The sequence below is a fragment of the Marmota flaviventris genome, chromosome 4 (assembly GCF_047511675.1).
Source record: "Marmota flaviventris isolate mMarFla1 chromosome 4, mMarFla1.hap1, whole genome shotgun sequence".
Lineage (NCBI taxonomy): Eukaryota > Metazoa > Chordata > Mammalia > Rodentia > Sciuridae > Marmota > Marmota flaviventris.
The window spans coordinates 114,637,745-114,663,244 of NC_092501.1; positions in this window are offsets into that span (position 1 = coordinate 114,637,745).

The window sequence follows — 25,500 nt, forward strand, 5'->3', positions numbered from 1 at the left end:
AAATAGGATCTCTACCATCAGAAGAAATTTCTTTAGGATCATTAAGCTACTTCCTTTGTTCTGAAGTTCCTATAGTATTAAGTTACATTAAATCATTTGAAAAAATCTTAAAAAATAGAACCACACACTACCATGTATATCCAAAATTAAGCTTTAAAAATTTAAGACTGTTGCTATTCAATGTTATTTCAATAAGCCAGACCAATGTTCCAATTCAACATTTTTTTCCTAAATCTTACACACTGAGGGGAAAGATACCATATCATAATTTACTATCCTTGCCCAAGTTAATGCACTGGTATACCTAGTGAAATCTTCTCAGGCTACCCAGTTCAAAATTGATGAGAAAAAAAAATAAAGCTAAATGATTGGGAGTTACTTGCCAACTTGGAAGTAGAATTCTTTTAATTTTCTATCCTAAGTATTTAAGTTCTCCAGCATGAATTATCTGAAATCACAAACTAAACAATTACCTAACCCCAACTTTTAACTGCAAGATTATGCAATGCTTCAAACTCATTTAGATACCAGATTGTTACAATAAAAAATCATCTTTTAGACACACATTTAGCCAAGATCATCCCCAAGAAACAATCTATAATAACCTTTAAAATAGAGAGACCAGATAAGAGAAAAATCTCTCCAGGTTTTTAACTTCCATTTAATTATGACTCCTATCAGTGGCACCATAGATTTCCCCAAGAGTGGACCAGATGTTTTCACAGAGGGGCAACTATAGGTGTAAAATCAAGGGTCTCAGTGTGACTGACTTTACTGCATTCAGTGTCCCTTCTTTTTAAGTGGACAGAGATGGAGCAATCCTTACAGTGCAGGGAAGAATGAGGAAATTCCCCAAAGCGAAAATGGCTCTGGCAGCTGCTGGGAATCCTCAGTTTCCCTTTTACTTACAGGATTAGCTCCTTTGGATAGATCCAATCCCAGGCAATCTGGCATATCTCTTAACTTTCCAGTAGAGTCAGTTTTTATCTGCCTTAGGTCTTGAAGGGGGAAGGGGTTATGTACTTTGATCGGCCCAAATTTTTCTCTTGATTCTTTTTCCTCAGTGAGTCCAAGATTTTTCTCTTCATGGCAGATATCATAGCTAAGTCTACTTTACACTGTTGGCATAATTTAGGATTTTCCCTTAGAGCAAAGAAAATCTGAACATACAACACCTCACACCATTTCCTTTTTTGTAAATTTTATCAAACTGTAAAATTGTATTAAAATTGATATTTCCCTCTGGTGGCCAGGTTTCTTCATCAGAGAGTTTGTATTGAGGCCAGGCCAAGAAAATGAGGCGCTTTTTCTTGAGCGTCTGAGGTTCAAATTTATCCCAATTTTCCAATATGCAGGCTAGTGGTGCACCTGGCGTATTGGAGAGAGAGAAGCTCCCATCTGAGTGAGAAGAAAACAGGACTCAGGCACCCACGCTGCGCCAGAGAAAACTGTTCTCATTAGGGACGTCTCCCTAAGTTTGAGCTTCCTAAACGGTCCAGAAAACCCGTCTCTCATCTTGCTTTGCCAAGGGGTTTCTGGTCCCCTTTAGCAAAGTGCTAGGGTCTCAGTTTGCCCTGTGCCAGAGACCCTGGGAGGATTCAGACTTAAGGGCATTACTGCTTATCCTCCTGGCCACTAAAAACCCATTGCAAAAGAGAAACATGTGCTCTTTGTTGCCTTTGCTCTGTAGACTAAAGGAGCCGCCTAAGTGTTAAGGGATATCTACTGGTTGTAAGGTAGCAGATTACCAGAGGAGTTGATTCTAAAAATGCCTCTCTAGCAGCTTAAGGAACACAACACATTTTAAACATTGGGGCGGTAAAACAGACTAGTGAAATTTACCTATGCATCTTAGAGAACCTGGGCAGATGCCGCGTCCGGCTAGCGGAGCCGAGTCCGGCGAGGGACGTCGGGGTTAAAAATACACAGGACACCAAGGTTCTTCATCCAGGAGGGAGCGTGTGCGCGCGCGCTTTATTGCCAGATTTGTTCCCCTTATATATCTTTTTAACAGCTGCGGGAAATTACTCAAAAGTGAGGAGGGGAGAGTAATAACTGCGTCCTTGGGTTACCGTCACATCACCGTCCCCTATCAGGAGGCTCGAACAGGTCAAGATGATCCCGAGACACATATGTGCGAGGCAGATAAACAGGGAACCGCAAGCCTGCGTCATGGCCTTGTGAGCTGGCCACATTGACATGCATAACAAAGAACTGGGGGTTGAGTCCCCAGGGGCCAGGGCGGGCCTGCTATCAGCAGGCAGATTTTGCTAATTATCTCATGCCTTTCTCAGTCCTACAACCTGAATTGCTAACATTTCTGACCTGCGAAGGAAGGGGAGCATCCAGGAGGAATGGATGCGGGGTTGGGAGTGTTGCATGGCCCATACGGAGGCAAATGTGATTGGGGCTTTCCCTCAGTGCCATTCATCTACTGATCACCCTAGATACCCCTGAGGGCTGTCGGGAGGGGGCTCAAGAGAAAGGAACCTTAGGAATCGTCTGAGTGTAGCCCAGACCGGAATTCCGCAGTTGTTCCAAACTCCTTCCTCCACCTCCACGCATCCGAGGCAGATCGGGATTCGGGACACTGTGTACTCACGCCAATTGCTCTCCAGGCCCAGACAGAAAAGTTGGAAGCGGCTTTGGCAGAACCCAACATGCCTGCTCTGTATTGAACAGGTGATTGAGAGCTGCCTAGGCCGGGAAACCTCTCACCCGAGTCTTGAAGAGTGGCAGCTGCACTAATTGCGTTTAAGTAGCCGTCGGGTGCTCACCTTACCCTCCAGAAAGAAAGAGAAAGATGCACCTCAAACAGACATGGGGTGCATGCACTTACCTTGGTGTAGAATCTCGGTCTGGGACCTCCAATATGTTACCGCTGTTGACCGGTGACGAGTTCTTGCTTCCCCAATGTTGAAGAATAACACCAAAGAAGCATGCCGAGGCAAGGTCAGAGTAGAAATTAGAAGTTTATTAAAGGACAGCAGAAAAGACTTCTCCCGGAGGAAGAAGGGGACCCAAGAGGTGGAATCCGTGGAAGGGATGTTGTCTCCCCTTTTTATAGTTCTTTCAGTGATGGAATGTAGGTGGGAAGGAGGGGTGGGACACAGGTGGGCCAAAGAAGTAATCTGGTCAGGAAGGACTTCTGAGTCAGCACCTTTTTGCTGGGGGCTGTTCATTAACATTTCTTTGAGGTGGACTTTGGCCTAGGGCCTTTTTGGGACTTCATTAACTTTCCATGAGTTGTCCTGTGTTTTCCCTGAGTCATTCTCCACATGGTCTCCATTTTAGATTTCACTCGATATTAGACCCGATTTATCTAACTACACTGACTACCTAACTTTAAATCTGGCTTCACTCCCACACTACCCCAGAGGTCACTGCTGCTAATGCCCCTCTTCTCCAATCAGCTGCCACCTACACTGCTACCGCCAACATGGATGCCTCTGCTGCCACCCTGAGGTCACCTGGAGGTCTTCTTTCAGGGTGCTGCTGCCCATGAAGCTGCAGCCACCCACTGCTGCCACCACAGATATGGCTGCCCTGAGACAACTAACCCTGACTCCGCTACTGCCCCCCAGAGATCACCTGGTGATACTGCCCCCACAGCTGTGGTTGCAACCATGGCTGCAGCTGCTGCTGATACTGTTTAACTACTGCTGCTGCTGACCCACTACTTACTGCCACCAACCACCGCCAGTACCACAGCTACCACCACCTAGAGATCTGCTGCAGGGGGACTCCAGGTTTGGTTGCATGTGGCCGTACCCATTAAGGAATACCCACCAGGGCCTGGGGCCAGGGTACCAGCAGGTTTACCATCACAAGAGTGTTTGGGGACTCTGGCTGGGACCTGCAGGTCCAGAGTGGGAGTGACTGCAGGTTTGGAGGCACCTGGGGTCTTCCTGTGGGAGTGCTGGTGGCTATTGTCTTGCTGCTGCATCTCAGGGTTGCTCCTTTGACTGAGTGTATCCCTGGTGGTCTCTCCGCAAGTAAGAGCAACACTGAGATCTTGGGACCGCAGTGTAGCCAAGCCTGAGACATCTGAAGCCCAGATCGGTGGGATGGTGACTGAGTCTGTGAGGCCTGATGTGGGCCTGGTGATCCCAAGAGGTGGCAGAGACAGAGTGAGAAACTTTTGAACGCTGACAGAGACAGTTTGACTTTCCATCGGGATTTATTTTATTTTTCAATTTGCTAATATCTCTACTATATTTGGAAGAGGGTGTTTTTTATGCATCAGTGTGTGGAGGACAATGATATATGAATGGTGTTTTGTATTTTTGTTGTATTCTTAAGTCTTTAATTTCTTCTTTGTTCATATTCTTCCTCTTACTTGTCTGTTTTCTTGGATTTTCTTTCCAACTTTTCTCCAACCATTAGCTAATCTCTGACAGTTCCTCTTCCACACTTATTTATAGTATACAGTTAATTACATCTGTTTACCACTTCATGAAAACATAAACAGTGTTTAAGTATACAGAATTATACTTGTTGGGACTTAGTAACATTGTTTTCAGTGATGAAAATCAACTTTAACCCCGGCTCCCTCTTTTTTTCATTTATCAATTTATGAAAACATCAATGTTACCCTATAGAATTCAAGGAGTTAAGGGTACTTGATGGTATATTTAACAGCATTTTAACCTTGTAAATTAATCAGATTTCGATCACCTCATACTAAAACTCACCAAATCAACCTACCAGGCAAACTAAGTCTCAAATACAAACCCTTGTGCAACAATGTTTCAGGTTCATTTATTTATTTTTTTGTTGTTGTTGTTGTTGTTTTGTTTTGTTGTGTTTTTGTTTTGTTTTTTTGCAGACTCAATCCAGTAACAGGGTGAAAAGAATACTCAACCTCAAGCTGTATGACATATTATCTCTAAAATACCGAATAATATATGCATTAAAATATTTTCTTATTCTACCCTTCCCTCGGTTAGGACTATTTTGAAGATTAAATGTTAACAAACATAAGCACTTGGTACAATAACTTGAACAGAGTAAGTGATACCACAGGTTATTGGTGAGGAGTTCTGCTTCCTCTCATGTTGAGGTTTGAACATCAGAGAAACACACAGGCAAGCATATAAATCAGGGTTTATTTAAAACTACTGGGAGGGAGAAGGGGGCCATAGCTGGTTTCCTGGTATCCCAAGAAGAGAGGTGTGCTACCCTTTTTATATGTCTTAGGCTTTCTTTGTTCTCCTGCTCTCTTCCCCTAATCTCTCGCCTTCCTGCCTAAATTACTAGGTCAAGAAATGCTCAAAGGGATGGCCAAAAGTTGGGAAACAGGTGGGCTGAGGATAAAGGGCAGGATGAAGCAGCCCAGGACACATTAATTAACAAATTTATGGCTCCGTGTGTGCGGCAGGGGGCAATTTCTTGATAAGGGTGGAGGAAGGGCTCTGAAGGAATTAACATTTTGATCCCTCAGGGGGCAGTCTCCAACTTCCCAGACTCACTCAAAATTGGCCTCCTAGATCCAATCTGCCTCAATTTATCCATCTATACTGATTGCCTGTTTAATTCCGGCTTCATAAGCATCTGAACATATGTAACCATTAAGTCAATAAAACAGTCCATAAAATCTAAGGCATTATTTTGAAGTCAAAGATTGAAATATTTTAAAGTGAATAAGAAACAAATTTTATGAAACAGAAGTATATAAATTTTATGTTATACTGTAGTCTCTCATTTCTGGTTTTTGCCAATAATTATGAAATTTAATTCCAACTAAAATGAACAATCAAAGTAAAGTAAGTAAGCAATAGACAAAAATCCTAAACTTTCATTCATCCCAACTGTAATTAACTAATCATATTGATACTGCCAGTTGTTGGTGACAAGTTCTGCTTCCTCACATGTTGAAGTATGCACATTACTGCACGGTGAGGCAAGCATATAAAGCAGGTTTTATTTAAAAAGAGTTAACATAGACTTCTCCTGAGAGGGAGAAGGAGGCCATAGCTGGTATCCTGGTATCCCAAGAAGGGAGTGTTCTGCATTTTTATATGTCTTAGGCTTGCTTTGTTCTTCCTGCATATGAGACTAGGTCCAGGAATACTCAGTGGGATGGCCAAAAATTAGGAAACAGGTGGGCTGAAGTGGGAAGGGCAGGATGGAGGAACCCAGGACACATTAATTAATAACCTTATGGCTCCCTGTAGGAAGGGGCAATTCCTGGGACAGGTTACTTTAGCAACAGGTTGGAGCAGGAACAAGTTCTTAATAAGGGTGGAGGAAGGGCTCTGAAGGAATTAACATTTCAATCCCTCTGGGGACAGTCTCCAACTTCCCAGACTTACACTCCAAATTGGCCTCCTTGATCCAACCTGAGTCCATTTACCCACCTATACCAACTGCCTGTTTAATTCTGGCTTCAATAAGATCTTGGATGCTGTTTCAATTTATCTAAATCTAGTTAATTTATTCATAAAATGGGGAAAACACTACCAACTCTATTTTACAAAGCTTTTGTCCAGCTAAAACAAAATGATACATTCAAGGTTTATATAACTCTTAAAGAACTGAAACTGGTCTTGAAAATCAGGATGGGATCTCTGATCTCCTGGTGTTAATTATTGAACACCCAAGAAAAGGCAAGGCAAGAGCAAAAAGTTTTATTTAAAGGACAGAACAGAGAGGGGGTTAAGGGGACCTTCTCTGGAGTCCAGAAGAGTGGGTTCAGAACTGTTGCCCAAGGGAGTGGGGGTGTCTTGCATCTTTATAGATTTTAAGTTTCCTTTCTTCTCATGTCCCCTCCTCCTTTTATCTTGCCTACCTCACCAAAAGGGCAGGAAGAGAGGGGGTGATTGCTTGTGTTGGAAAATGTGATTCTTCCTCTCCCATGGAGGTTGTTAGTAAGCAAGTGATGATCAGACTGCTATTTACCCATTTCCTTTTCTTTGATAATAAGCTACCTGCCCTTTGCCCTGGTCTCAGTATGTTGAACGCTGATGCAAAGAAAAGACCACTGACTCCAATTTAAATCAAATTAAAGCAAGCTTGTATTGTGCACAAAAAAAGAAAAAGAAAAAAAAAAGAAAAGAAAGAGCTGATCAGCAGCTGTCTCTACCAACCCTGACAAAAAGATCAGGACCCCAGACCTCCAGGAACAAGGTATTATTGCACAAAAAAGTTGCAAAGGTGGGGGGTGTCTTGAAAATTTACAGATAACACTATTTTGACAAGCAGAATACAAAGGCAGATAGTAGGCTAATGATCTACATGGCTTAACATTTTAAGGTAGGTATTAATTTAGATCCCAACATTAGAATTTATGAGGTGCCACTGAGGTTTCAGAGAGGGTTGTGATCTGGTCAGGAGGAGCCAAGATTTATGAGGCACCACTAAGGTTTTAGAGAGGGTTGTTATCTGGTCAGGGAAAGCCAGGCATGGGTGAGTTCAAGGCACAGACAGGAATTCTAAACAAGTTTAGAAATCACAGTAATTTATAGCAAAACAGAAATTAACTTTTCATGACTTTATGATAAGATGGCTCCCAATCTTAATCTTAAGATGGAATTGGGTTGGGTTCATCAAGTACTCTATATATATATATATATATATATATACACACACACACACACACACACACACACACAAATATATATATATATATATATATATATATATATATATATATATATATATATATATAATGTTATTTCACTGTACAAGATGAAAATAATGTTTCAAATCTTTAAAGACACTAAACTCAAAATTTTTTTAGAAGTACAATAAAAGCAATTTTTTTCTTCAACACTCTAATATATCAGGATTGCTAGGACAATGGCTGTGTCATGGAATACTTTTATATTGAACATAAAAAATGCAGAAATGCTTACCTGTGAAAAACTTTGTTGAAAAAAAATATAAAAAAGAAAATCAAAAGAGGAAAAATTTTATTGATAATTTTCAAAGCATCTACACACACATGTTGCTGGCTATTCAAGCAAGTTAAAGATGATAGCTATTTGACAAATCATTTTATATTACACAAAAGCTCAAAAGAAATAAAAATATAACTTTTAAATTTTTACTAAAATGTTTAGTAATTTAAGACTGTGCTATCACTTTTAAGGACATTTCTGAATAACTCACATATTTGAACCAAAGCTATATACAGGACTTCAATGTCATTTGTTAATATTTGTATTCACCACTTTACAGAGTAAAACACTAGAACACTCCTTTTCAACACATGAATCTGAGCCTAAAAGAGTCATACAACAGATTTGAATAAGCTATTTTTAGAAAGTCCTGCTCACAAGGTTATTCTTAGGCTCACATGTGGGAATTTTGCACTTGAATCATTCCCTGAGTTATAGTTCACTGCCTAGCCTATTGGTATAAATGATACAAACACCTGGTTTTGTTGTTGTTGTTGTTTGTTTGGGGAGAGTTGGGAGAGGAAAAGACTGGAGTCTGGAATTTGGATGCAAGCTGGGCAGAGGGTACTTTTGTGAACAATCAATAAAGCTTTGGGCACTAGTATATAATGGATCTCCCTTAGCAGAAACATTGTATACATGTTACTCTATTGTTCATTGCTAAATAAAGCAACAAGTTTACTGTATCCCCCAGGGAAACAAGATACAACAAGAAATTATACATGCATAAAATAAATATAAAATAAGAATCAATAATACAAGCCTTTCTTTAAATTTTAAATTTATCAATTAGTGATTAATATTCTATAATCTTTCAAAAGTTGAAAAATAAATTCAACTGGATAAAATAATATTATAAATGCTTGAATTTTATTAAATGGTAAAAAAAACTTGAAAAAGAAGATTTGTCTGATACAGGCTTCATCCTGATTAAAAGATTTTTTAAAAAGATTTTTGTTGTTGTTTTTCTATTATATGGTTAAACAGCTTTTGGACTGCAGTATCTGACTATATATTTCAAAGAAAATGATAAAAACAAATTCATTCATTCGGGGCTGGGGATGTGGCTCAAGCGGTAGCACGCTCTCCTGCCATGCGTGCAGCCCGGGTTTGATCCTCAGCACCACATACAAAGATGTTGTGTCTGCCGAAAATTAAAAAACTTTCTCTCTCTCTCTCTCTCTCTCTCTCTCTCTCTCTCTCTCTCTCTCTTAAAAAAAAAAAAAAAAAAAAAAAAGGAGCCAAAAAAAAAAAAAAAAACCCAAATTCATTCATTCAGACAATAATCATCAGGCACTTCTAGGTGTTTACCAAATAATCGTGATTTATTTTAAGTTCATACCAATTGCAGGCATTTCATTACTATTACTCAAGTATGTAAATAAAACAAAGAAGAGCAGAAGACTGCATAAAATCTTTTTCCTATCACCTTTAGAAATCTATGCTTAAATAAACAAGAAATAAAGTTCTTTACAACATGTTTAAAAAGCAGAATTTATTAATTTGGGTTTAAGTCAAAAAAGTTAAAGCATCTAAAGGATATTGACATTGTAATCGTAGATAACTTGCATAATTCTTAATTAATGATTACTATTTTTAAAAATTAGTCTTTGTTTATTGAAAATGGAAATAGTTGAATAACAAAAAAAAATTATGTTAACCTTACTAAATAAAATTAAAAGAAACTATAAAAATGACAGAATTCAGAACATTAATTTTGTTTAAACCCAAGTTTAATTTTATAAATATAAATTTAAGTGATTTCACAATAAAAAGTTACACAGTTATACATTTATTTATATTTTAAATGTCCTTAGTGTTCATTACTCTTGCTTTCCATCATCAATTGTGCCATGATAACCATATATCTATATGAATTTCATTGATCATATTAATAAAATAAAATTTGATATTAATACATTGTTTATTATAAGATGACATGAAGAAACTACTAGAGGGATAACTACATTTTTATCACATAATTTTTAAATTCCTCGAAAAAAGCTAATCTAATAATGAAAAAGATACTTACATAGTTAGGCAGGAGAAGAGCACTGGAAAGGAAAATATTAATTAAAACAATAGTAACTATACTGGGTTTAGTGTTGTTACTTTGTTTTTCTATATCTTCTCTAATGTTTTACAAGTATTACTTTTATCATCAGGAAAATTTATTTTAAAACAATAAATACAACTATTAAAGGGCTATAACCTAGCTAAAATTTCCTTGCAAACTAATATGGCAAAGTGTTTTCATGAGTAGTTAGTTTTTATATAGCTACTGTAAATGTTATGAAATTCTACAAATAATCACTGGGTTTAAAAAATAGGAACAAAATAGGAACACTGATAACACATTTTTCCCTTTTCATTGCCTTCTGTATAGTAGATGCTAGTAATTGGCTATTGTGAGATTACCAAATTCATCAAACATCACTACAACTTAAAATGTTAAGTAAATGAAAGATATTCTCTTAGTTATTTATCATAAAATCCAGTTTGAGGTGTTTTCCTTTAACATAATTTTCAGATAAAAGATGTTTATAAATTAATAAACAACCTACATTGAGAGCGATAAGGATGATATCATTTACACTGAATTTGTCAGGAGAACTTGTGCCTTCATTGGAATAATACCTATTAAAATGAAATAATGGCTTAATACCATCCAAAATAAAAATTAACCAAAATTCTTTTCTTAAGACTACATGTATTTCTGTTCTCTACTATAAATGTGTCGACTACAAATACTAAGGAAAGAATCCTGAATACAGATTTCTGGTTTGTTTACCATTTCTGATAGAACAGAATAAAAAATTCATATTTTCTTGGTCACTTTAAAGATATATTATGTCATTAAAAATACCCACCACTACAAAATATTAATGGGAAAGTCTATCTAACAAAAATTCTAAAGGGAGAAACTGTACTGGGATGGAAATTTGGTTTTGTGTAAGTAAAATATCATCTGATTTCTTCCAAAAAATGCCAATATAAGGTTTCCTGAATATAACAAGTTATAAACTGTGGTTCAATCTCAAGTTTCTTCCTTCTTCATCCTTCATATTTTGAAAACTTCATATTTTGAAACCTTATAACTTTATTCTAATTATCAAGAAACAGGACATTCATTCTACACATTTTCCTAACATGTTAGTGATTCTTCTGTAAATACTGAACTATTTCCACAAAAGAACTGAACCTAGACTAACCATAATTTGGAGTTTACAAATTATTTTTTTTTCTTTTTATAAATATTTAAAACTTCAATATTAAAAATGAGTTAAAAATGATGAAAGTAAATGTCAAAATCTGCTTCAATATGCACCAAGAACATAGTAACTGAAAGAACAAAACAACACAAGACTTATCATCTTCAATTGTAGTCATCAAGAAGAAAGAAACTGAAAATTAGATCAGGCACCACAGACATGGTCCCTGTGCATACCTGCCCAACAGAACTCAAGGGAAGAGAATTATAATCAGCTCCCATGAGCCAACTTTAAGAAAAACCTAAGGATATGAACCCTAAAGAAGAAACAGACCCTAGGGAGTTCTTATTTATCAAAACATCCTGCAAAAGCACACATTTTCCCCCTTTAACAGAGATTTATGGAACAGTAATATTATAAAGCCCCTCAATATAATTTTGAAATATAAAAGTACATCTGAATATATTTTAAAGACTAAAGAGCTAAATTTTCTAATTTTATCTTCAAATAATGCAATTTAAATCACCACTGTTTATAGGTGCTCAGAATTTTTTCTATAAAGTTAACTTTAGAAAACACTTCCTTTTTTCATAAAGAGAAGACGTTAAAATTCTTAAGAGTCAGTTAGATGGCAACCATCAGCAACTTGTTTAACTTCAGAAGAAAAATTGGGGTAGTGAAATAAGCCTTTTCCTTACTACCAATAATTAATTGAACAAGAAGGCTTACACAGCCCAATGCCACAAACTGTTAACCACAACTCTCTTCACTTTTATCTTTGAAAGTCACAAGGCATATAAAACAGGCATATGCAAATCACAGCTGGAGAATTTCAATCACCATAATACAAATAATATCACTTTAATCTCATTTATTAGTTCCAGATAGTGGGTCTCCATTACCACCCTTTATCACCAGTTAAGGAAAAAGAAACAGCAAAAAATTCTTTGCTCCATAGGAAGATAGGTAAAAATTTCCAAGTCTTATTTGCTAGTTCTACCATACACAAAACCAAGAGGCCAAGGCAAACTACAACTAAATGAGGCAGCTGTAATTCAGCTTCAGTTGATTATCTTCATGAGGACACGTAAGCAGTTACTGTTGGATCTAATCTTCAGCTTTTGGGTTTTTGTAAAGGCAATATACAAGCCAAACAAAACAGGTTTCAGCCTGCATGTGGCACACACACTGGGCTTACTAAATCTGTTTATCTGCTTATTTGCTCTTGTTCACTTCCAAGTTGTTTCTGACAGTGTTCTTAAGTGTCTCTAAACAATGCAACATTTAGTAATTAACTTCCTTTTCAGGCATAAGAGTAACAAGTTTATCTTTTATATCATTTTGCATGACACTAGGGAAGGGAAGAACACAATTATGCCTATGACAAATTTCTTAATAGAGTTGTGTACATCACACTAAAAGGTGTGAAAATCATTCAGGTCATTCTTTGGCCAAAATATTGTACAAATTGTACATAGAAAACCCACCCATATTTCAAACATCAAGACTATCATCAAAAAGAAAAGAATTTTTGTTTTCTTTTTTGGCACTGGGGAGTAAACCCAGAGACACTTTAACACTGAATTATATCCCTAGTCCTTTGTGAGTCTTTTTGTTTGTTTGTTTTATTTTGTTTCCCTAATTTTAAGACACAGCCCCACTAAATTTTTGAGGGTTTTACTAAATTGCTGAGTCTGGCCTCCAATTTGTAATCCTCCTGTCTCAGCCTTGAGTTGCAGGGATTACACTGTGCTTGACTTCAGACTGCCAAAATTTTTAAGGCAGAAAAATGTTCTAACTGGCCAGAAAATGAGTCTTAAAAGCAAACAGTACAATTTTCTTCTCCTCCAATCACCACCCATTGAAATAGTCAATGCTCATTTAAACCTGAACTCAAGCATGAATTTCTAAAATAAAAACAGACTCTATTAGTACACACTGATATAAACTAGGCATTACAAAGGGGAAAAATGTCACTGAGACAAACCATGGAAACATTCTTCCCAAATGGATTGGATTTTATCAAGTAAAAAAAAGCAGATATCTGGACAGTGACAGAGGTCTTAATTGTTTTTGAATAAAACCTTAAACCAAATGGCTGCATGTGGTCTTGGGGGGGTCTCTGATTTATATATGCTACCAAACTAGCAAATACTAGCCCCTTGTAATATCAAAATACCAAAATGAGAATTTAATATATGAATTCCTGCTTAGCCACAAAGAAAATCAAATTGTGAAAACATTAAATAAAATAATTTTTTAAAGATTGCCCATACAATATTCACTCTATTTAGATTGTTTCCATTTCCACTATTTAAGTGAATTGTAATATATGTGCTAAAGTTTTTGTTATCCTATTCTCCTCATAAGCTCTTGCTGTACCATCCTAGAAACAACAAAATAATGTGATTCCCTCCTCTAGGACAGAAGGATATGTTTATAAGTTCCCATTTTGAATATATCTTGGGAAAATACAGTATTTAGCCATATTGAGTAAGAAGATTAGAAAGGTAACAAATAAGAATTCGGGCAAAAATATGCTTTAGATAACCTGTATAGATTAAGTCAAAATATTCAATACAACTTACAGAACACTAGGGGGAGATCACAGACAAGAATATATATTGATATATATTGGAACACCAGCAGTAAATTGAAGGAATTGATGGGATTCCATGCCCAAATCTTTAACTCTAACCCAGAAAATAGGAGGACCATAATTCCACTAAAGGTAATTCAGAGGAGGACCTATAACAAATGGTGGAAAATGAAAAAAAAAAGAAGAAGTCTTTCATTTCATTTCCCTTAACAATCAAGTACCTTTCATCACTACCATTTTCTTTTCTTCTTGTCTTTGTTATGTACAGTAGCTGCCTACTATCTCAAAATGAATGCCACAATCTTTATCTTTATAAAAAGGATCTGAATCAACACTAGCTCATAATTTAATTTCCTCAATGGCTTATATATAAATGGATCAACAAATAAAATTAAGTATTATTTAAAGTATCTCTAAGTATGAGCACTTGTTATTTGATCTTAATCTAACAAACCATAGTTAATACTAGATCTATTTTATTCAATAATAAACTATCTTTAAATTTTTATTTTTCAGTGTTTTATTTTTTGATTTCTTTTATGTGCAAATGTATATTATTTAATTAACCTAAGATACTAATTTTTCTGCACACACAAAGATTTGCCTCTGTTAAGCTCTTGCTTTAAAAAGCTGAAAATTATTGGGTAGCTAACTCTGAATGATGCACTATTTGAAAACACCACTAGATGACAACCTTGTTTCACAAGAAAGTATTATCATACTCTACTGTTGTATGCCAAGATCCCAAAGATGTACCAAACTAGCTTAGAGGTTTCTGACATTTGTTTTCTTGCAGTGGGAGTTGAAAAGAAGGTCTGATGAAGAAAACAGACTTATAATTTTTGGATTTGTGTTTGACATAAAAATCAGTCATTATTTAAAAAAAAAAAAAAAAAACTCATCTAGTAACATTCAACACATATCTCCCCAAAAGACAAAAAAAAATCAAAATACAATTTTCTCTCCTTTCCCACGTTCACCCTTTAGAAATACAGAAATAATAAAATAAGGCACACAAATTATTAAATTATTAGAGACTACTCTTTTTGCTGGAAAACAATTACAAATACTATTTTCAATATTATTTTAATCATTACTTTTCTCTGACACCTAATAAGCATGAAAATTTTAAGATAAAAAACACAAAACAATGATAGATAACAATAAATCACAGACTTCTAATTATTCTGACACATATTCAAAATATTAAAATATTTTCCCCAGACATAAATCAACCCATGAAGAATTAACCCTGGAATGCTTATTTGGCATAAAAAAAAATTATAACAGCTGAACAAATAACTCATAAATCATTCCTTTGAAATTCCATAATTGATATTTTACAAAGTACAGTGCAGTAGTAACATAATTGTTATTCATTTTTGCAAACCAAGCTCCCATGTGAATTTAAAAATATTAATGAATGTTTGGATATTTTTACTTTCACTGGGGTTAATATTTATACTCTTCCTGTTATTGTTTTCATACTTTAATTCAGAAGCAGAGCTGGTTATTTTTTAAATCTTACATCTTAAATCAGAATTTAAGATGTAAGATTACTTGATATTTCTGTCATCTCTTTTCTCAGCAAAACAGTGATAGCTATGAAACCACACTTCAGGTCAAAAGGCTCACCTAAAGCCTCATGCACAAAGTACAATGCACACTGCACAATCTACACAAGTGGAATGTTATCATACTATTTTTGGAAGCTAAGACCCTGAAGAGTACCAAACTATTTCAAACTATTTTTGGCATTTGTTCTGTTGTGGTGGTTGTAAAATACAAATAATAAAGAAATAGACTATTGTGATTTTGTATGCTTAGTGCACATTGCACAATATTCACTGCACAAGGAACACTGACTAGTACATTACAGCATTAGTGACTACAAAGTCCATGCCCAAGACCCCCCAAGGTAAGACCTCACAGGATTAACCCCAAGGAGAATGCACACTGAGTTAAGACTACATAAGAAATGCTATTTAGAAATGTAAGATATCATAAAAATTGGAAGGCATTTTTATGAGTAGCTTGGAGTTTTCATCTGATCTGTATTTTTTAGTGAGAGAGAAAGAGATGTAAATCTCAATTATTCCCTTTAATACAAGTAGGAAATCAATTTATTTAATACAAGTAGGAAGTCAATTGACTAAGAAGTCAATTTATTTCATCTTTGAACCTCAGTACCCCTCCCCAACAAAAAGAAAATGGAAATAATACTGAAAATACTTGATCTACAGAATTGTTCTAAAAAATTGAAACAGTATGAAGTACCTAACATATATTTGGTAGATTACATGCTAAATAAGTATTAGTTTTCTTCCTTCTAAAACACTATATGCTTTTTATTCTAGAAAATATTCAAAGTATAGCAATACCCTCCCCCCAAATCCTCTGAGTTCTGATGAGAAAGGTAAAGAATAAAATTTGCCTAACAATGAAGGAAATTCTTCAAATCTACAAACAATAGTCAAAAGTGTATATGGCTCTAATGTGCTATTCACATAGAGTTCATTGTGAACACAAGACAACCATCAGCTAAACGGAAAAAATTGTAATAATTTATTCAAATCTTTTAAATTTACATGTGTGGACAGATAATAACATAGTGTTTTAGTAAGAAAAAATAATATTATTCCATTATACTGTGCAACTAACTGCTTCTGCCCCAAACAAAATTTCCAATGCAAAATAAATTGCCATCATTTTTACCCAACCTGCCATTTTGTCAAGACTTAAAACAATGGGGTGGGGACAAAGATGGTGAAGCAGAAGAAGTCGGCACTTACCTCGTTCTCTATGGTTCAGAAATAAGGCAGCAAAGGATGTCCAATAATGAACAAAGACTCAGAGACACCCAGAAATTCTGGTCTTTCAAACAAAGGACAAGAAAGTGTATACTGGCACCAAACCAGTGGTGGTGGCAATGGAGCTGGGTCACCAGAGGAGGGATAACACAAAGAGAAACACAGTTGCGACACTTGGCATGGAAACACCTTCAGAATAGAAAGGCAATCTGACCTTAGCTGATTCTGAGGCTGCACAGCAAACTGGCACCTAAAAAGTGCTCAGTGTTTCTCAATTTGTCAAAGAGCTGAGGTGAGAAGCCACCTTGGGAACACCACTCCAGGGCTTGCTACTGTGAGAACTCTACAGATTACAGCAAATATTGCCACAATGTTTCAGCAGGTACCTATCACGTGGACCAGAGTGCATCTTGTGGAACACAATTCAAACGGGCAAAGAAAAGTTTGTATCAGGCTGGGATTAGCAGGGGCGGGAACCAGGTTCGATTCTCAGCACCGCATAAAAATAAAGGCATTGTGTTGTGTCCATCTACAAAAAAGATATCCCCCCGTCTCTCCCCTTTAAAAAATATATATAAAGAAAAGTTTATATCCAGGGGAATTCAGGTCAGATATATGGAGGAGAAAGCAACTTGCTTTTCCTTTGATTCTGGAGACTCTCACAACCAGCTAAAGAGGGTGGAGAAGCCATACAGTTGGGTGGGATTATACTGGGGGCCTGAACCTTGGAAGGCTATAGTGGTGAGTGATAGAGTGAGTGTATGAGAACAGCAGTGCCCCCTCCAGTCAGTATGGTTGGTGACCCTGTCCCTATAATAGAGGCATTTCAGAAGGCTCCTGAGACCCAAATGCCCATCAGAGATCAGCATTCATCCAGCCCTAGGGTTGTGTTGATCTGATCCCTCTAAAGTAGATACAACCCAACCAAGTTGAATCACAGCTAGACTCCAGCTTGGGGAACCTCCCATTTAGAATTTTGCACCAATCCTGTCCTGGGAGTACACCAATCTAGTTTGTCTGAATGACACTCCAATAGACGGTACCTCTCATTTCATTCTACATAGTACTGGTAAGCAGAGAAGTTGAGAGTCATTCCAGTCAGCTTCAGTCCCAGGCCACTCCAGCCAGCAACCTGGTGAGTAACACTAAAGGAGAAAGATTTACTAACCCCAGACCTCACTCTCTCTCAGGGGTACACAGCCCAAGAGGAAACAGAAAAAAAGGGATTTCAGGCATAGGTAGTGAATATCCATCTTTCTCCAGTTTTGATGACCTCAGCAGAAGCAATTCTTTCAATTTTCATTAAGAGTTTTTTTGATTGGTTCACATACATAAATATGCAATGTGTTTTTTTTTTTTTTTTTCATTTTTATCATTTCTTTCTTTTTATTATCCCGTTTTCCTTTTTGAATCCCACTTCTTGATGGGCTTAACTTTATACCACTTTCTACTTTCTCTCTTTTCACCTTCTGAATATTCAAACCTTTTTTCTGCCTTCCTTTCCCTTTCCTTTTTACTTAATAAACTGTATTTTTAATTGCCTCTTAAAACTACCACTTTATATATAATTTCTGCCCCACCATTCATGGTGTTATGTTTATTAGTATTGTGGATGTTGCAGTTGGCAACTGGTATTTAATGATATATCTACTTCATGGATGTTTGTTGCTGCTGTTCTTAATTCTGACCCTAACATTTCCGCTTTCATGATTATTTTAGAGTCACAGATGTCATGTTTGGCACCTGGTGTTTATTTTAATGCTGTGTATTGTTCATTAGTGTTACTGTTTATTCCCCCCTTTTCTGTGAAGAACTGGGGGTCTACTGTGACAATTAAAATTTCATGGGGTAGATACTCTTGCTACACCAAGTCCCCTAAGACAAGTGTACCTTGCTCCACACACAAACCCTGCTCAAACTTCAGCAATACTTAAATAAAGAGAATAGGGGAGAGAAAAACCTCAAACCAATGAATAGGTCCTAAATAGAAATAGCTAGTGGGAAAACTGAGGGCCCATTCATGGACATCTGATCCTACATCAATAGCAAAGAGAAAACGACAAAGTGGGCACAACACGCCTACAAGAGGCCTCAACCTAGATGATCCCCCTACCCTTTTGGAACATACAGAGTTGTCAAGTCTAGAAAAGCAATAACAGAGTGTACCATATTCCCTGGTATATACAACACAAATGCCAGACCTACTAGAAGTACCCCACTTTGGTGAGACCTACAGAAAAAGTGGGATCCTCAAGCTCCAACAAAATACCACTATGTCAAAATATACTAATTGTCACTAAAGAACTAGCAGGGAAACCATGCTACTGTTTTACTTAGGTTTTTTCATTGCTGTGATGAAAATTACCAACAAGAATAACTTAGAGGATGAAAAGTTTACTGGAGCTCACAGTTTCACTCCTGGTATTTATCCAAAAGGATTAAGGTTAGCCTACTAGAGGGATACATGCATACTCATGTTTATAGCATTATAATTCACCAGCTTGGTTCACAGAAATGAATAAAGAAAATGTGTCAAATATACAGTTCTATTCAGCCTATATATATATATATATATATATATATATATATATATATATGCATGCCATTTGCAGGAAAATGAATAGAAATGGATAACATCATATTAAGCAAAATAAACAGGCTCAGGAAGTCAAAGGTCATATGCTTTCTGCCATAGGAAGAAGTTAGAAAAGAATGAAATAAAAATGCATCCTATGAAAATCAAAGTGGATGAGTACAGGAAGGGAGTTAGGGGGAGGTATTGGGGATTAAAACTGATCAGATTATGTTGTGTTAATGTAGGAATATGCCACAATGAAACCCACTATTCTATATGATTATTATGCACCAATAAAAAATTAGGAAAAAGAAAAAGAAAGCTTTAATACAGTGATGCCAAGAAGTAGCTTGGTAAGCAATATGTTTAAAAATGTATAATATAAGGACCAATTAGACACTGTAAAATTTACACCTACAGTTTATTTAAACTAATGTTATTCATTGGAAACTTGAAAAATGATAATCTACTATTTTAATTGTCATAGGCAATTATGACAAAGAGCTACATATAGAATAGATAAACATATATCCACCTAATATCATAACAAATAAACGTATATCCACCTAATATCATAACAAATCTCCATAAATTAAGAGAAAATATAAGTTAAAGAGACATGTAAAAGCACACTAAAACTAGAAAGGCAGTCACTTAAATATGCTACTAAGTTAAACAGGTAAATATTAAATAAATTTTTCTCAAAAGAATGAAATAGTTGAACATATATATTTTTTAGATATTTATTCTTAAGCTTTTAGGTGGATACAATATCTTTATTTTACATTTATGTGGTGCTGAGGATCAAACCTGGTGCTTTGTGCATGCTAGGCAAGCACTCTACCAGTGAGCCACAACCCCAGCCCAAACATATGTATCTTAGTTAGAAAAAATAATAATTCTAATTCCATTTCTTTAAAATGCATCTTAAATGCAAAATGCGAATGTTGATCAAATTTTTGAACTTGAAATGTTGCAAAGGAATTAAAAGTTTTATATCTTTAGCTTAAAAAATTATTTGACTAAGGTTGGGGATGTAGCTCAGTGGTGTGAGGTACTGGCATGTGTGAGGCACCACATAAAAATAAATATATAAAATAAAAGTATTGTGTCCATCCTCAACTAAAAAATATTTTTTAAAAAATTATTTGACTATATCCCCATATCTCTTTGTAGAAGACTAAACAGTGGTCCACAAAAAGATACATCCATGATCCTAATCTTGAGAAGTTGTGAATGTTAATTTATTTGAAAAAAGAGTCTTTAAAGATGTCACTCAGAATCTTGAGATGAGGAAATTACCCTAGATTATCCAGGTGATCCCTGTATCCAATGACAAGCGTCACTTTAAAAGAGAGGCAAATGAGTTATGCGGCAGTCACAAAGAAGAAAATGATACACACATAAGAGGAAGAGGCCAGAAGAAAATGGAGGCAGAAACTGGAGTGATGAGGCCTCAAGCCAAGGAATGCCAGCAGGTTACAAGCTTGCTCCTAGAGTCTCAGAAGGAAGTACTCCTTTGAAGACACCTCAGTTTCAGACCTCTGGCCTCCACAACTGTTAGAAAATAGACTTCTGCTGTTTTAAGTCACCCAGTTTATATTAAGTTATTACAGCAACCATAGGAAATTAATACACTCATTATACATTTACTTATTTGAGAAGTACCAACTTGGTTAAATTAAAAATCATTTTTATAAAGGCCATCCCTTAGCTTAGAATCTATTAAAGCAATCTTCTGTTCAATGTAAAATACCTTGATTCATTAACTCTTCCTGGATGAATGCTTTCAGGGACCCTGACTGATTTGTCTCTATCTATCCATAAAAAACTATACAGAGGTATAATAAAAGTGAAAGTAACCCTTTTAATTATACAGACAAAGGAAGTGGGTAAACCAAGAGCCCTAAGAGTCTGGAAGCATCATGCAAGAGAAAGATCAGACAGAGCACCCTCATATTCTGTCTACCACATCACTAACTAACTTATGAATGACATATATACAGAACAGACTCAAAGTATATCAGATGAAGACAAAAATGTCTGCTCATAGAATGGCATGCTATACAAGATAAGTCTGCAGTTCAAGTCTAGCCAAAAAATACCTTCTATATCACAGAAAATAATCACCAGTGAAAACAACAAATTCAAAATCTCCACAATCTAACAGTTATAATACCCAAGATATGATACAAAAAATATTTTTGATATTAAGGTTTTTTTATTCTTTTAAAATTGATTTTATTTTTTTAAATACACAACAGCAGAATGCATTACAATTCTTATTACACATATATACCACAATTTTTCATCTCTCTGTTTATATATAAAGTATGTTGACACCCAATTCATGTGTTCATACATGTACTTTGGATAATGATGTCCATCACATTCCACCATCTTCGCTAATCCTCTGCCCCCTCCGTTTCCTTCCCACCCCTCTTCCCTATTTAGAACTTATCTATTCCTCGAATGCTCCCTCTCTCTACCCCATTATGAGTCAGTCTCCTTATATCAGAAAAAACATTTGGCATTTTTTTTGGGGGGGATTGGCTAACTTCACTTAGCATTATCTTCTCCAACTGCACCCATTTACCTGCAAATGCCATGATTTTATTCTCTTTTATTGCTGAGTATAATTCCATTGTGTACATATGCTCATCATCTCTAGCAATTAGAGAAATGCAAATCAAAACTACTCTAAGATATCATCTTACTCCAGTCAGAATGACAGCTATTATGAAGACAAACAACAATAAGTGTTGACAAGGATGTAGGGAAAAAGGTATACTCATATATTGCCAGTGGGACTGCAAATTGGTGCAGCCAATATGGAAAGCAGTATGGAGATTGCTTGGAAATCTGGGAATGGAACCACCATTTGACCCAGCTATCCCTCTCCTTGGTCTATACCCAAAGGACTTAAAAACAGCATATTATAGGAACACAGCCACATCAATGTTTATAGAAGCACAATTCACAATAGCTAAAATGATACAAAATTAACCAGCATACAGAGAATTACAAAATGGAATTATTCTCTAGAAAAAAAAAACTGCATCTGATCCTAAGATGAACCAGATGCTGGAACTAATAGACAAAAGATTTAACATGGACATTTTACCTATTTGCATTTAAATTCAATATATAAGATCTGAGCTGAAAAACAAGAAGTCTCATCAGAGAAATAAAATCAATTATTTACAAATCAAGTATGAATCCTAAAGTAAAAAACTGGGATGAAAAATTCATTGGATAGAATTAAGCAGCAGAATGCTCACAGAAGAAAGAGTAAGTAAATCTTAAAGTAGATGCTCCAACATTTTTTTATTTTACATGAAGTACTACATTCTTAATAAGAAATACAAAATATAATTGGAAAAATACCTTTATAACATATAAAGACTCACAATAGTAAATTACCAATAAATAAGCATATTAAGGAATGGGCACATTTTATATGAAAAAAATTATAAACCTTTTACTGAAGTAGCTGAAAACTGAATAGCAATCCACGTGGATGATCTAGGAATGACTAGCTGCATAACAACAGAAAATCAGATAGAAAGAAAGAAATACTGGAGGCTCAGACATCAATTAAGAAGCTCTTGTTATATCAATTCAAATCAAAGATAATGATGACCTAGATGAGGACAGTGAAAAAAGAGGGTAAACATAAGCAGAAAGAGGCAAGAGGCAGTCAGATATAAAAATGTATCAAGAGACAAAAATCCATGTTTCCTGAGGGTTCAGAGTAGGTAAAGGAGAGTGAGGACAGATGGTGAATATTAATAAGGAAGTGCATTTGAGGGGTAAAGATGATGAGTTCAGTTTCAGGCATGTTTCATTTGATACGCCTGCAAAACGGCCACATGGAAATGTCCTTCAGGCAGCTAACATTCAGGAGAGTTGTCTGAAATAAACCATGGACAGCATCAACACGAAGCCAATAACTGAGACAGTAAGAGATGTGACCCTGAGTAAGTATAGGAAGTGAGAAGAGAAGACCTCTAGAACAGAAACTTCTAGCATGCACTCTAGTCCCCAAGAAATATCTTTTGAAAATGAAGAAAGACAAAAGAGGAGCCAGCAAAGGCACCTTCAATACACACAGAAAAAAAAGGATGTATATAACTTGGCCCTAGACACCTAGCTCAGATCACCCCAGAAACATGACTACTATACCCTCACAAACAAGTTACAATAATAACTCCAAGTCACCAACTACTCCAAGTCATGTCATTCAACATTAAAACTTCTTTCAACTCTCCCCCCTTTCCTCTAGCTGAAATGGCTTTTATACTGTTTCTAACAAATCCCTATTCAACCCTTAGTACACACCTCAAAAATATTCTCTGTAGTCTTTCTTCAATTAAGATTGAACTTCAGTGGACTTTCCTGCTTCCCAATACACAATAGCTAAACTGTGGAACTAACCTAGATGCCCTTCAGTAGATAAATGGATAGAAAATGTGGCATATATACACAAAGGAATGTTACTCAGCAATAAAAGAGGATAAAACCATAGCATTTGCAAGTAAAGAGATGGAGTTGGAGAATATAATGCTAAGTGAAGTTAGCCAATCTCCAAAAAACAAATGCTGAATGTTTTCTCTGATATAAGGAGGCTGATTCATAGTGGGGTTTGGAGGGGGAGCATGGGAGGATTAAACGAACTCTAGGTAGGGCAAAGGGGTGGAAGGGGGAGGGAGAGGGCATGGGGGTAAAAAAGATGGTGGAATGAGATGGATATCATTACCCTAAGTACATGTATGAAGAAATGAATGATGTGAATATACTTTATATACAACCAGAGATATGAAAAATTTTCCTCTATATGTGTAATATAATTGTAATGCATTCTGCTCTGATATATAACAAATTAGAATAAAAAATAAATTTTAAAAAAGACAAAAAAAATTGAACTTCAGGGAGGGGCAAGATGGCGGATTAGAGTGAGGCAGGATTTCTCCTAACTCAACTATCCAGAACTCAAGCAGAGAGAATATGGCTTCTCCCTGAGGCTTAGAGCAGAAAAAAAATCCTGAGACTGGAAAATCAGTCTGTCCTAGCCAAACAAGAGAGGCTGTTTGACTCATTAAATGAATTTAGAAACATTGCCCTGACAGAAAAAATGGTGGATTGAGAATGACATAATTACCCTAGGTACATGTGTGACAGCACATATGGTATGACGCTACATCATGTACACCCAGAGAAATGAAAAGTTGTGCTGCATTTGTGTAGAGTGAATCAAAATGCATTAGTCTATCACAAACACCTAATTTTAAAAATTAATTTAAAAATTTAAAAAAAGATAGTCATCTAAGAGAGTGGAAATTGAATAAAAGTAATTTTTAAAAAATTTAAAACGAAAAGTTGCCCTGAGCCAGGCACAGTGGAGCACACTTATAATCCTAGCAGCAAACAACTAAAACTGCAAATAATTTTCTACCCTCCTGATCTCTTCTTCTTTCCTCTTACTCAACTCTATCCTTAACATATCTTAACAGTAATTGATTTATATAATGTCTACCCCATCACCAATGGCACAGCAATAATTAATATGGCAGAAGTCATAGACAACACCTATTGTTTGATTTTTGCCAGACATAATTTATAATTATTCACTGTTTTTTTACTGATGGAAATTGCTGATACTACTATTTCTTCTTATTGTACCAATTAACACTGTAGATTTCAAAATAGGAACTAAGTACCTAGTCTACTGCTACATATTGTTTGTATAGGTTGTTGCTATCATTGGGCTCCCCACCAATCTATGAGGTACTAGTAACACAGAGGGACACTATAAGCTCATAAAGTAGAAACTCTACAGCTTCGTGTCCATTCAGATAGATGGGTAGACACACAAACAATATGAAAAAGCAGTGGAACAAATCATCCAAAACAATGCAGAATACCTCAACCACAGACTCCATTGATACTATAGTCACTAAAGGAAAAATAATTATAAAAAAAAAAAGACACACACATTTATACCAGAGACTCCAGGATCAACATCAAAGCATTGGACTTTATTCATTAACAACAACAACAACAATAATAATGATACACTTTTTTAAAAAAACATGTATGATATTAGTATTGCAATTTAGTGAAACAAACATTCACAACAGAATACTTCTTTAACATGCTAATATATAATATTATAAATATTATATACAATATTGTGTTTTAATTAAAATGAAGAGTAAAAACAAAAAACATAAGATGGACTTACCGGGGAACTTTTTTCTCAATTACCATCACAATGCATTGCATTGTCTCATTACTTTATTCAAAGGAAGAGCATTAGGACTGCCTCACCAGAGGTAGCCATTAAATCTTTGATAAATTGAACACTTTTTGTGAGAGTAAAAGAAATCAACTAGTTGATTTC